This window comes from Arachis ipaensis, chromosome B3 (genome assembly GCF_059453495.1).
Source record: "Arachis ipaensis isolate K30076 ecotype BB chromosome B3, ASM5945349v1, whole genome shotgun sequence".
Taxonomy (NCBI): Eukaryota; Viridiplantae; Streptophyta; class Magnoliopsida; order Fabales; family Fabaceae; genus Arachis; species Arachis ipaensis.
In genome coordinates, this window is record NC_142438.1 from 13,213,184 (window position 1) to 13,224,651 (window position 11,468).

At 33.4% G+C, this 11,468-nt stretch overlaps 1 pseudogene; it reads left to right on the top strand.

Annotated features, from left to right (window-relative positions):
* On the top strand, nucleotides 1-489 carry LOC107632536 (ran-binding protein 1 homolog a pseudogene; annotated as a pseudogene).
* The last annotated feature ends 10,979 nt before the right edge of the window (nucleotides 490-11,468 follow it).

Here is an 11,468-nt window from a genome sequence, read left to right on the forward strand (position 1 = left end):
ATGTCGAACACCGAAGCCGAGCACCGCAAAGAGGAGGAGGCTCCCGCCGGCGAGGACGAGGACACCGGAGCTCAGGTAGCTCTAATCGTCAAATTCGAAGAGGTCACCGTCTCCACTGGCGAAGAAAACGAACATGCTATTCTCGATCTTAAATCCAAGCTATATCGATTCAATAAGGACGGGAATCAATGGAAGGAGCAAGGTGCTGGAACAGTGAAGTTCCTGAAGCACAAGGAAACTGGAAAGGTTTGCCTTCTCACGAGGCAATCTAAGACGCTCAAGATCTGCGCCAATCATTTGATTCTACCTTCGATGAGTGTGCAGGAGCACTTCGGGAACGAAAAATCATGTGTTTGGCATGCTAGAGACTTCGCCGATGGTGAATTGAAAGATGAGCTTTTCTGCATTCGGTGCATTTTGCTGTCGACGGAGACGACGATGTGGGACTGGGCGGCGAAGTTGTGGACCTCGTCGGGGAGAAGAAGGTAGAGAAGGAGGCAGGAGCTGAGATGGTACGGTGGCGGAAAGAGAGAGAAGAAGAATTGGGGTTGTGGTTGGGATGGGGGGTTCCGAAGAAAGAGGTAGGAGGAAGGATAAGAAGAAGGGGATGAGAGGGATGAGAGGGAAGAAACTGAAGAGATGCAGGGTTTGGGTTCGGGAGGGGGGGAGGGGGTTGTTTTGTTTTTTTTAATATTATTTTTATTAATTATAAAGGGTAATTTAGTCAAAATAATAAAATTGAAATAGTAAAGGATGATTTTATAACGTTTTGTAACGTTGAGGATGATTTTAATAACAAAAAAAGGTCAGGGACAAATTTGATTGTCGCCCCAGACCTTAGGGATGAAAACAGTACTTAACCCTAATACTTAGTGTGTGCATATGAGGGTTGAGGGGAGTGAGTCTAGGCCATGGCTCCTCACTGTCATTTATGGAAAGCCTTACAAAATTGCCAGACAAAATCTTTGGGGTACTATTAGAGAAATAAAAAATGGTATCAACCTTTTCTAGTGTTTATTTGGAGATTTTAATATTTTTTTACATGATTTTAAAAGGAAAGGTCGTGCTGGTTCTTAAAACAGAGGCGCTTGTTTTAAATTTCAATCTTGTATTGCTAACTGTGATCTTATTGATTTGGGGTACAGTGGATGGGGGTTTACTTGAAAGAAAGGAAATTTGGTTGAACATTTAGATAGGGGGCTCAGCAATCTTGAGTGGCAGGTTGCTTTTTCGAAAGCTAAGATCAAGTACCTCCTCGTCCTCAAATATGATCATGCTCCCTTTTGCCTTCAACTTTCTCCCTCAATCCCTCCCAACTTGAGGAGTAGACATTTTCAGTTTAATGCAGCATGGCTCAGTCATCCTGATCTTGATAATTTGGTAAGTAGTAGCTAGAAACTGTTAGATTGTTGGAATGATTGTATTGATGATTTTCAAAAATCGCTTAAAGTGTGGAACTCCAACGTTTTTGGAAACATTAATAAAAAAAAGTCCAAAATCCTCAGAAGATTGCAAGGTATTGCTAATCGCCTCAATAGAGGAAACAACAACTTTTTATATGAACTTCAAGATAGTTTGTGGCGTGAATATGAGGATATTTTAGCTCAAGAAGAGTTATTGTGCTTCCAGAAATCTAGATGTAAATGGATAGAATTCGGACACCGTAATATAAAATTCTTTCATGGGACTACAATGGCTAGAAGAAAGAGAAATAGGATTGATGCTCTTCAAGATGATAATGGAGTGTGGGTTAATGATGATTCTGCTCTTGAGAATAAGACTACTACCTTTTATACCACTTTATACATGGATGATCTTTCTGATATCCCTTAAGTTTTGAGGCGGGCCTTCCCTACCTTAAGTAATGAGGATTTAAATTTGATTGGTAGCATTGTGTCAGAATGAGAGATAAAAGATTCCATTTTTAGTATGAAGAGTATCAAGGGTCCAGGAAGAGATGGTATACAGGCGGTCTTTTATCAGAATAAATATGACAGACTTTGGATGGATCTTTGTAGGTTTGTCACGGGTGTCTTCAATAACCCTCATGAGCTGGGTGGTATTAATGAGACGCTCATCACACTGATTCCAAAAGTTGAACCCATCACCAGTTTAAAGCAAATGAGGCATATAAGCTAAGCTTCTGTAATATTTCTTACAAATTTGTGACAAAGATTCTTGCAAGGAGTCTTAGAAAGGTTATGGAAAAGTTGGTTAAGGCGATACAAAGTAGTTTTGTTCCGGGAAGGCATAGCACTGATAGCATTATTATCACACAAGAGGTTATTCATTCTATAAGAAACTTGAAAGGAAAGAAAAGGATGGATGGCAATCAAAATTGACCTCGAAAAAGCTTATGATAGGCTAAAGTGGAGTTTTATCCAAGACACTCTTTGTGATATTGGGTTACCAACTCACATTATTAACTTAATATATTCCTGCATTTCTTCCGCTAGAATGAGAGTGCTTTGGAATGGTGAAGAGTTCGGTGAATTCAAGCCTTCAAGGAGTATTCGTTAAGGGGATTCATTGTCTCCGTATTTATTCATTTTGTGCATGGAAAGGTTGATTCACCTCATCACTGAAGCGGTTAATCTTGGTTATTGAAAACCTATTCACCTTAATAGAGGTGGGCCTAAGATGCCTTCTGTATTAGCTCTGGTCAGAAAGTTAATCAAGAAAAGACTCATCTCATCTTTTCAAGTAATGTAGGCCATCGAGTTAGAGAAGACTCATATCGTCTTTTGTTGCATTTCAGAGTGACTAATTAGACTTACCAAGAAATTTTAAGCAAGTTGAATGTGATACTCAGTAATTGGAAGGAGACCTCTTTCTCCCTTGTTGAAAGGATTACTCTAGTAAGATTTGTTATTTCCTATCTATTTTACCTAGTTATGCTATGCAAATTGCTTTTATTTCGGGTATTTACTTGTAATGAGATTAATGCTAAATGCAGGAATTTTTATGGGGAGACTTGGATCAATAGAAAAAAATCCATCTCATTAGTTGAAAAAAAATTAATAAACCCAAAAGCAGAGGTGGGTTGGGAGTTAGACATGACAAAGACCTGAATCATGCTTTTATGATGAAGGTTGGTTGGGTTTGATGGAGAAAAAAGATTATCTTAAAGCTTTAGTCTTGCATTCCAAATACAAATGTGGTGATGATGTGCTACCCAATATAAGGAAGAAAAGCAACGATTCTAATCTTTGGAAGGGAGTCAATGCTGCTTGGAATGATGTTCAAAAAAACAGTATATGGCGTATAAAAAATGGGAATCAGATCAAGTTTTGGGAGCATCAATGGGTACCAAATATCGGGAGACTGGATTAGCATAACTTGCAGGTAACTAATCTTAGTGATTCGAATACATCTTTAAATGATTTTCTCTCTGTTTCAGGCATCTGGAACGAAAAGAAGCTTCGAGAATCTCTACCGAATGAGGTGGACAGAAGAATCATGGCCTTGGCTCCACCATCTCCATGGAAGAACAATGAAGATAGTAGTGTTGCTTGGGCTCGAACTACTGATAGTTCCTTCACTGTTAAGACCGCATACCAATCCATCCTTGATGATCATAAGCCTCCTGACAAGATTTTCAAACTCATTTGGAATTGGCATGGACCGGTATGCATTCGTTCTTTCTTGTAGCTCATGGCTAATGAAGCTGTTCTTACCAATGTCAACTGTGTCCGAAGACATATGACAGATAATCCGAGATGCATTCATGAAGAAGAGATTGTTCTCCACATGGCTCGAGATTGTCCCTTTGCTAAGCAGACCCGGAAGTTAGTTTTTCAACAAGAGATCCCACAAGATTTCTTCTTTACAAATTTTAAGAAGTGGCTTAATGCAAACTTGTGCTACAAAAAATGATTGGGTTATGTGTTTTAACACAATTTAATAGATAATTTTTTTAATATGGAGACAAATATAATTTTTTAATGGAGGCACACATATATTTATACATATATTTTTGTACATTTTTTCAAAATATTAATGGGAGTACTTGTCCCCATAACTTATATATATATATATATATATATATATATATATATATATATATATATATATATATATATATAGAGAGAGAGAGAGAGAGTTAATGGGAGTACTTGTCCCCATAACTTATATAGTACATCCGTCCCTCTATATATATATATAAAATTAACCATTAATATAAAATATATGTTAAAATATAAAATACATATTAAAAATGAGTTAAACAATATATTTATTTATACTTAAATATATAATGACTGATTTTAATAGTTGATATATATATATATATATATATATATATATATATAGACACACACACACACACTAAAAGAGGAGTTCAAAAAGAGTTCGATGAATGGTGAAACCATGACAATCAGCGCTCATTGTCAAAGTTTTAAACAAAATAGTGGGCTTGGGATATATGGAGCAAAGACTCAAAAGAGATTGGGTGAGAAAAGATTATATTAATGTTATTGATATGGATCATGACTATTTCTTGGTTCATTTTTTTGTGGAAGAAGCTAAAGGTTAAACTGGTTGAATTTGGTGCCTTTGAGATACAGGAAAATGGAAGGTAGATATTCTTCATCATAATACTCAGTGTGTGCATATGAGGGTTGAGGGGAGTGAGTCTAGGCCATGGCTCCTCACTGCCGTTTATGGAAAGCCTTAGAAAATTGCCAGAAGCATAGCTGTCAGAACCAAATCGGTGATTGAACTGATTAGATTACTGGGTCATTAGTTCAACCGGTGGATCACTGGTTCAACCGGTTATTCCAGTCCCACATAAGTAAAATATATAAAATAACCAAAATATCATCAACATGAATAATATACAACAACTAGGACTAAATGACTAATCTACAGGAATAATATACAACAACAATCTACTAATATAATCAACAATATAATCAACAAAAATCAAACACTTTAACAAAAAATTGATATTGCAACAACAATCTACTAATATTACACTATAATCAACAATTTACACCAACAACATAAAACAAAAAACTGAACAATCTAACAGAAATCAAACAGAAATCAACATAGATAATCAACATCATCAATCAATTAATTCTAACTAAAGTACTAACTCATTGAAATTTTGAAATACTGATTAACTTTAAAAAAATGAAAATACATACCTTATGGCTGATGCACCGCCGGCAGAGAAGAGGGAGACCGGAGAAGAAGCACGATGCCGACGACGACGACAGGGACGACTAGACGACTGGACTGGCAAAAGGAGGACGAGACACACAACGGAACAGGACAGGAGACGACAAGCAGTAGCAGTAGTAGGAGGCGACGGACACACAAGAGCCGCCGATGTCGCACCGTTCCATGGAGGTGGCACTGGTTGTGCTCAGGTGGTGCGAGAGGAGACTGCGATCATGGTGAGGGGCGCTGGCTAAACGGATCTCTCTCAATCTCAGGTCTCTCTCATGAACTTGGGGAAAGGGAATGGGTTTGGGAAAGAGAATGGGAGGCTTCGAGCTAGGGTTTCTTTCATTTTAGTTTAGTTTTTTTTATTGATCGAAACGACGCTGTTTCACTTGAAGAAAAAAAAATTAGAATTCGAACCGGTCCGGGTTTTTTCAAACTTGGCAGTTCGCTGGTTTTTGTCAAACCTGGTTGGTTCAAACTAGGTCTTGCTGGTTCTCTTTCTTGTCCGGTCAGCAAGCTCACCCAGACCGGCTTTGTTATCGGTTCATCGGATTTTCGGTTCCACCGGGCGGGTTGGTCCGATTTTGATAATACTGGCTAGAAGAGATCTTTGGCGTACTATTAGAGAAATAAAAAATGGTATCAACCTTTCCTGGTGTTTAATTGGAGATTTTAATGTTTTTCTACATGATTTTGAAAGGAAAGGTGGTGCTGGTTCTCAGAACAGAGGCATTTGTTTTAAATTTCAATCTTGCATTGCTAACTGTGGTCTTATTGATTTGGAGTATAGTGGATGGACATTTACTTAAAAGAGAGGCAGTTTGGTTGAACATTTAGATAAGAGGCTCAGCAAACTTCAGTGGCAAGTTGCTTTTTCAGAAGATAAGATCAAGTACCTTCCCATCCTCAAATCTGATCATGCTCCCCTTTGCCTTTAACTTTCTCCCTCAATCCCTCCCAACTAGGGGAGAAGACCGTTTCAGTTTGCTAATCGCCTTAATAGAGGAAACAACAGCTTCTTATGTGAACTTCAAGATAGTTTGTGGCGTGAATATGAGGATATTTTAGCTCAAGAAGAGTTATTGTGGTTCCAGAAATCTAGATGTAAATGGATAAAATTTGAATATCGTAATATAAAATTGTTTCACGGGACTACGATGGCTAGAAGAAAGAGAAATAGGATTGATGCTCTTCAAGACGATAATGGAATGTGGGTTAATGATGGTTCTGTATGGCCATTACCTTTTATACCACTTTATACATGGATGATCTTTTGGATATCCCTTTTGAGGCGGGCCTTTCCTACCTTAAGTAATGAGAATTTAAATTTTATTGGTAGCAGTGTGTTGGAATGGGAGATAAAAAATTCTATTTTCAGTATAGGGAGCTTCAAGGCTCTAGAAAGAGATGGTATATAGGCGGTCTTTTATCAGAATAAATATGACAGAGTTTGGATAGATCTTTGCAGGTTTGTCACGGGTGTCTTCAATAACCCTCATGAGCTGGGTGGTATTAATGAGATGCTCATCACGTTGATTCTAAAAGTTGAACCCATCACTAGTATAAAGCAAATGAGGCCTATAAGCTAAGCCTCTGTAATGTTTCTTACAAAGTTGTGACAAAAATTCTTACAAGGTGTCTTAGAAAGGTTATGGAAAAGTTGGTCAAGCCGACACAAAATAGTTTTTTTCAGGAAGGCATAGCAGTGATAGCATTATTATCACACAGGAGGTTATTCATTCTATAAAAAACTTGAAAGGAAAAAATGGGTGGATGGCGATCAAAATTGACCTCGAGAAAGCTTATGATAGGCTAAAGTGGAATTTTATCCTTAGTAATTAAGCCCTGAAACGCCTCAGGAATTGAGCGCTTCATGATCATAATGCTCATTCGATTTGATCTGTCTCACTTCTCTATTTTAACCTCATTGAGATTTTCCGAAGTAGAAGTGGGTTTCTCCTCTCAAAGTGCTATATCCAGATCCATACAACCGAGGACAATTTCCACGATATCCTTCCAAACCTTAAAGTTTGAACCATTCAGCATAGGAATACTGCTAATTTGTGCAGAAACATTAGTAGCTAAAGCCATAGTTTCTGGATTAGAACAAAAGAAACATGTAGTAAACATTAGTTAAATAATGGAAAAAAAAGGTCCATATTGAGATATCTAGAACAACATTACTTTTTAACTTTGGATAGAAAAATTAACTGTAAGTGATACTCTCATTGCAGTAATCAAATATTGTCAAAATTTCTGTCACACATTAAGCCTTTCTTTGGACCGACTTAATGCGCACATGGAAACTTAAACTTCGCAACCTATTTATTATCGCATATATTTTCTATTAATTGGCCAAACAATAACCTTCCTTTAAGTCGATTATTGATCGCATAATTAATAGAAAATAAACAAAAGTGTATAATTCTTATTATTTGGCCAAACAATAAATTTCTTTTGGGCCGATTACTGTTTGCATAAATAATAAACATTATTTTCTATTACTCAAATATTATTAATGTGTAAACATAACTTGGCCAAATATAAATCTTTCTCCGGACAAATTAATATTTGCATAAATAACATATACATAATAATCTTTATATCCAAAAAGATAATCAATTAACTTTACATCAAAATTAATGGTATACATACAATTAAAACGAAACAATTATAATTCAATAATACTCTATTGATTTAACAAAAGGTAAAAACCGTATATAAATCATCAATTAATGAGCATCATTTTATATAAAAAAATAACTAAAACATGCTCTATATATATATATATATATATATATATATATATATATATATATGTAAATGGCCATGTCATATATATAAAAGCACTACAATTCAAACGACATCTACCGCGTCAAAAGGAGAATTATATATTATATATGTGCAACAATAATTGACAGAACCGTAAAAGAATATTGTGTTCACCTACAGTATATGTAATTTTGCGGTGCGATAATATTAATGTAAGCTACGCAATATTAACATATTCCAAATAAAAGAATAATAAAATTAAATATTTTGATGATCAAATTATAGATATTTTTAATATTATTTGTTAGAATAAATTATTTTATTAATTCAGATCACTTATATTGAATCACCAAAAATATATCACAATGCGAAAGCGTACTTTTATTCATAGAAATCAGAAATTGATGAAAGAATTGTCTCAGTTTTGTAACTCTTTCGATCTTCCTCAACCAAAGTCTTCTGTATCCCTAAGAGGACTGAATTGTGACTCTTCTGACGGAAAAAGAGCTACAAAGGCGACTTTAGTATATTGGAAACCGAATCTCTGAAGACACTATTTATATTTGAATATGGCACTATTAAAGTATTAAACCCTAAAACTCAAATAAAATAGTAACTAAAGTCTAAAAGATAATATATCTAAAATTCAAAAAGATAATTATCTAAGGAACAAAAGATAATATATAATTTTATTCTCATTTAATTCCAAATCAAAAATAATCATAACTTATTCAATTTAGCACTTATAACAATAAATGAGATCATCATTATATAAATTATTTAATTTAAAATAACATAATTTGTGATCATAATTAATATATGTATTGCCCACAAACAAATTAAGAAATTAAAATAATATCCTAACATCTTACTTTCCCTCTTTTCATAACAGATCGCAGACAACGTGAATGCCAATATTTGCTATAATAATCAGTCTTTTCACATTCAAACAATTCTAACTCATGTAATACTTCAGTATCTATAGATGATGTGATAACATCTATTTTTTCTTTATTTTTCTAGCATAGAAAAATAATTTCTCCCAAATTTTTTATTAAAATTATTTATCTTAATTATTAAATTTTTACCTTATTTAAACATCGTAACTCAAAGTCAAAGTTACTTTAGAAAAGTCAGATATTTATATTTAATTGGCAATTTGCTTATATTCACTATAGCCATGGTAACATAATAGGTACCTAAGAACGCAGCTAATGTGTATCCTCAAAATAACGTAGCTCAGAGAAAGAATAAATTAATATGGCTTGTCAATTTGGCCAGATTTCATTTGATTTTGTTTCATTTTTCAACCCTCTCTAGTTTCCTATATTGGTAATCGGTTTATACTTCATCAATTATTATAGAGCTCAACTTCTTTCTATATATTCTCTTTCATACGCACTAAGCTTGAAAATGGAAAAGAAATAATATCACATAGCCATCTAAAACGCCTTTACTAATTGGGATTTGTTAATAAATGGTTTTCTAATATAGCACTAAATATTTTCGACACTACGACTGAAAATTAGTCGAAATAAGTTGAGTTAGACCAAGCTCAAGTTCAACTCACGAAAATTGAACTTAGCTCACGATTTAATTGTTGAACAAATTTTTTAAATTCAAGTTCGACTCAATAAAAACTCACAAGCTTGTTTGAACTCACGAGTTGGCTCAAATAACAGGAACGTAATCTATAATTTTATATCAATAAATTATAATTTATATATATTAAAAAAGAACAATTTTATATGTTGTTTATCTATCAATTATAAATATTTATGTCCTTGATAAACCACAATTTTATGATTTATTTTGTATTAAAATGAGTAAATTTTATCAACTTATCCTACATTTATATATTCATTGAAATAACATAATTTTGTGAATTCCTCCTAAATTGTGATTAAGATTAAAAATATGATTTTTTAGGGTTTTAAATTGCTAAATTTAATTCACTTTAATTTCATTCAATGCCACAATGTGTTTGTTGAGTGATTTCAGTCTTACAAAACAAGGATGGATTGAAGAAATGAGGAAAAATCATATAAAAGTGGAGAAATTTATGAAGAAATGAAGTTTAGAGCACCTCAAGTTTGTGCGTACACATGAATTTCATGTTGCGCGTATGCGTACGCATGTTATGAGAATTCGCAAATTTGTGCGTACGCATAACTACTAGCACGTGATTTCACTTAAGTAAACATGTGGGTTGCGATTTTAGACCTTTTCAAGCTCAATCCAACTCATTTCTAAAGTATTTCAAGCCAAACTTAAGGACGATCAAAGGGAACAATAAAGATAGTTTTAGTTTATGTTTAAAATAGATTTTTAAAGAGAAAAACTCTCTTTTCTCTCTAAAATTTAAAATTTTTTAATTTAATTTTTTTAATTTAAATTTAAATTTTGTTTTAGTTTAATTATATATATATATTTGTTCTATTGGCCAAATTTTTTACATTCGTCCCTGTAAATAAAGGATTCTATTTTTTTTTTTCAAATTTGAAGGAATGCGGTCTTGTTCAAATCAGAACTTATTTAGTGTACCCGGATATTCAAACTAGTGGATAGATATGTAAGAAGCACTTGTCAGTAGGGTTGCACACGAATCAGATCAGATTGGATATAGCTTATAATTCTATTTGATTTGCATTATATTTATCGGATTGGATCAGATATGATATCCGCATTTTTTCAAGTTAGATCAGATCGGATCGGATATCAGGTATATCCACATAATTCAAAAAAATTGTTTTAAGACCCTTTTTTGTTCTAGAAAATCTATTTTTTTTACGTGTTTAAGCCTATTTATTCTTAAAATATTATCAATAAAAGTTCTTTTGAATAACAAAAGAAAAATAATAACACAAGATCTAAGTTTAATTATTCTAAGTTAAAGTACAACATAAAAAATTAAAAATAAGATACCATAAATTCATAAAACAACACTAAAATTCATATTACATTAGGGTTTACTTTCTTAAACTATGATATTTATATAAGACGTGCGGATATGCGAATCTGCGGATCGGATCCGTGGATGTCACTCATATCACTGCCAAATCCGCAATCCAGTCCTACCATAGTACGGATTGAATAATATCCGTAAAATTCGGATTGAATGCGGATAATTACCATGAATATACGAATATTATCCGATCCATGTGCAGTGCTACTTTTCAGGAATTACCAAAACATACAAAAGAATATAAAGATGTGTTTGATTTGTAGTTTATTTTATTATTTTTCTTAATACTTTTATTTAAGAATTTTATGAAAAAGAGAAAATAAGGTATAAAAAAGATTTTTTTTATATAAAATTTTAAAAGTATAAAATAATAAAATTAAAAATAGAAAAAATTCAAACCAATCCATCTTAAGATTTTTTTGAGTTCCTGGTATTTGGTTTTCTTATTTAATTAAAAAAGTTCATTATTTTTATTTTGTTTTATTCGTTACTCCGCTCTTCAGAATTATTGTATTATTAGATGACAGTCTCTTTTGTAAATTGTTTAGGAAAGTCCATC